Here is a 3829-nt window from a genome sequence, read left to right on the forward strand (position 1 = left end):
GATCTTGGGTTGGACTGAAAAGCAATGTCATAAGAAGAGCCCTACTTGTTCTGGTCAAGGGCCCACCTAATCCAGCACTCTGTTCTCTCACAGTTGCCAACCAGATGCCCATGGGATACAGTACTTTGGACAGATGTCTAGGGCCCCACTCAGCAGTCCTAGCTATAAGAAGCTGATGTAACTTAGCGTGGTGTAAGTTATCCCTATTCCAAACTCTGTTCAGGAGCCTCTGGAAGGGGCTACTGCTAGCTAAGCATGCTTTGTGGGCCTGAGACATGACTGAGCTGAACAGGGTTTAGAATAGGTGTTAGGTCTGTGCTTACTCCACTCCTGCCCCCAACATGCTCATTTTTTGAACTTAGGTATGCCAACATGTGTTATGTAATGTATGTCACATATCTGAGAAGAAGTGAGGGAGTCACCCCTGGATTTCTCCAGCTCTTGCTAAGCAGAGAGATTTATGCTGGCATAGCCCCATCTGAAGGGACGCTGGTCGTGCTGTGGGTTAAACCACAGAGCCTAGGACTTGCCGATCAGAAGGTTGGCGGTTCGAATCCCCACGAAGGAGTGAGCTCCCGTTGCTCGGTCCCTGCTCCTGCCAACCTAGCAGTTCGAAAGCACGTCCAAATGCAAGTAGATAAATAGGTATCGCTCCGGCGGGAAGGTAAACGGCGTTTCCGTGCGCTGCTCTGGTTCGCCAGAAGCGGCTTAGTCATGCTGGCCACATGACCAGGAAGCTGTACGCCGACTCCCTCAGCCAATAAAGTGAAATGAGCACTGCAACCCCAGAGTCGGCCACAACTGGACCTAATGGTCAGGGGCCCCTTTACCTTTACCTTTAGCCCCATCTGAGCCCTGGCTCTACCAGGAAAACTCAAGAGCCACTGAAGCGCTCTCTCCCTGCAACCTGCGGCAGTAACAAGATGGCCAAACGAACCAAGAAGGTTGGGATTGTGGGTAAGTATGGTACCCGATAGGGAGCTTCCCTGAGAAAAATGATGAAGAAGATTGAAATTAGCTTGCATGCTAAATATACTTGCTCCTTCTGTGGCAGGACCAAAATGAAGAGGAAAGCTGTGGGTATCTGGCACTGTGGCTCTTGTATGAAAACAGTAGCTGGTGGCGCCTGGACATACAACACCACTTCAGCGGTGACGGTGAAATCTGCCATCAGAAGACTGAAGGAGTTAAAAGACCAGTAGAAACATATTTTTGTTCCACTGTTACTCTTCCTCCACAGTTCATGTCCTTATTGTCAATTAAAGGTGGTTGTGAACATTTAAAAAAAAAGAGCCACCAAAGCTACCTCTTCCTCCTGGCTCTCGAGTTTGTATTGTGCTGCAAGAGTCTAAAGTTGCCTGATTGCAGCACTACTGACCCATATCTGCTCTCCCTCTGCCCCCATAAATGTCAAAGCTATGTAGGTGGCTGCTTCTGAGCAGACAACAGTAAGACAGAAACGGTTTGGAAACCCCTTCCCACAGCTGTTCCTGTGCAGAAACTGGCAGCCTTCCCTGGCTGCTTTTCAGTTTTTTAAAAAATATTAAAAATCAGGGAAGCATTCAAGCGCTTCCCCTGTATCTTAGCTAGGAGTGTCAGGGCCAAACTAGAGTTAAATGTGTGGTTGTATGCAATGTGTATTTAAATTAAAACAGCAGCTGCAAAGTGGATTGGACCATAGCATGTTAAAAGCAAGCTTAACCTTTTCTTCCACCTCCACTTGATCCTGATAAAAGTTTTCTAGAGCAAAAGTTATCTAGAATAATATTTGGCATTTCAGTTTAGAGAAAAGAGGAGTAAGAACAGACAGAGGCATACACAATTCAGAATGGTCTGAAGAAACTGAAAAGAGAAAAGAATTACTCCTTGGAATCATAGAATTGTAGCATTGGAAGGGACCCAAGGGTCTTCTAGTCCAACCTCCTGCAATGTAGGAATATGAAGGTGACCCATATAGGGATCAATTATTCATCCTTGGCATTATCTACACTCAAACTAACTGAGCTAACTGTCCCTCTCTCATAATACAAGAACTCAAGGCCATCTGTTGTTGTTGTTGTTTAGTCGTTTAGTCATGTCCAACTCTTCGTGACCCCATGGACCAGAGCACGCCAGGCACTCCTGTCTTCCACTGCCTCCCGCAGTTTGGTCAGACTCATGCTGGTAGCTTCGAGGACACTGTCCAACCATCTCATCCTCTGTCATCCCCTTCTCCTTGTGCCCTCAATCTTTCCCAGCATCAGGGTCTTTTCCAGGGAGCCTTCTCTTCTCATGAGGTGGCCAAAGTATTGGAGCCTCAGCTTCACGATCTGTCCTTCCAGTGAGCACTCGGGGCCGATTTCCTTAAGAATGGAGAGGTTTGATCTTCTTGCAGTCCATGGGACTCTCAAGAGTCTCCTCCAGCACCATAATTCAAAAGCATCAATTCTTCGGCGATCAGCCTTCTTGATGGTCCAGCTCTCACTTCCATACATCACTACTGGGAAAACCATAGCTTTTACTATAAGGACCTTTAAATTTTGGCAGATTCAAGAAAGGCAAAAGAAAGTACTTCTTCACACAACACATAAAATATGGAATTTGGTCTGCTATGAGGTAGTGATGGCTGCCAACTTGGAATCCTTCATGGAGGATGAGGCTAAAAGTGGCTGCTAGCCATGATAGCTATGTTCTGCCAGGCAGAGGCAGAATGCCTCTGAATACCAGTTGCTAGGAACATAAATAGGGAGAGTAATGCTGCTCCCAGATTCTGTCTGCAGGTTTCCCATGGGCATCTGGTTAATCACTGTGGGGGGAAAGTGCTGGACTAGATGGGCCAGTGGCATAACCCAGGGGGCTCTTATTATGTTCTTAAAAATTCCTAAGCTAAGTTCATAAATGGACATTGGGACTGTGGCACTGATGGGGAAGAGTTAAGCCTCACTGCTCATGTGTCGTTGTGGTCCCATTCCTGGTTGCCTCCCCTTGTAGCTGCACAAGAGTGACAAATCTACTTTAATTACGCAGTTGAATCCCTTTGGTAAAATAGCCACAGACTAGAAGAGGCATTAAAATCTGGCCTTCTAGCTAGCAAAAATGAAAATGTATAAGGAAATGGAAGGATGGAGTAGGTCAATAGCATCCAGAAACAGAAACAGCCAATGGAGAAGTGTTTTGTTCTAAGATGAGAAACAAGAGCACATGGCAAATAATGTTTACTATTGAACCAAAGTTTCTGTATCAAACCTTCAAGAATATCCTTATAAAGCAGCATATGTAAAACATGTCTCACATTCTATTGTTCCTCAAGCCCAGCTATTAAAAGGCAGCCTGGTGGGTTTCAAGTTGAGGATACCTTTAAGGACTAATTTGTTTCTATATCTATATCTGTATCTATATCTATATCTGTTCCACATTTTCTCTCTGTGGACAGGGGACATATTTTGCTGGTGCTGTGTTACCAAGGCAACAGCCAGTCAAGCCACTGTACTAAAAACTTGGCTATCTCCTCGCAAAGGACACAAGTGAAGGAAAAAATTTACATCAGCCAAGAAAGTCTTAGCAATGGTCAGTCGTATGGTTAAGGGTGCTTCCACAATTCTCCACATCAGAATTTTGACCTTGATTTTGGCATTCCACATTCTGAAGTGGAATTGATATTTTAGTAATTCTTTATTGTTCTATTTTTTCATTTCCAAACTTTGTGCATACACAGTTCTTATGAATTGGGGTGGATGCATGGATCTGCCTGTTTCTAAACTGTGTCACTTTCACATGTTTTTATCCATAATCCCATTCCGTTCCATATATATATTTCTCTTGAAGCTGTATTTCAAAGCGTATATTTAAA

General features: G+C 44.7%; 1 pseudogene; it reads left to right on the forward strand.

The window, feature by feature from the left end:
• Nucleotides 1–921: 921 nt before the first annotated feature.
• On the forward strand, nucleotides 922–1290 carry LOC114589314 (large ribosomal subunit protein eL43 pseudogene; annotated as a pseudogene).
• Nucleotides 1291–3829: the final 2539 nt, after the last annotated feature.

The sequence above is a fragment of the Podarcis muralis genome, chromosome Z, assembly GCF_964188315.1.
Source record: "Podarcis muralis chromosome Z, rPodMur119.hap1.1, whole genome shotgun sequence".
NCBI classification, from domain to species: Eukaryota; Metazoa; Chordata; class Lepidosauria; order Squamata; family Lacertidae; genus Podarcis; species Podarcis muralis.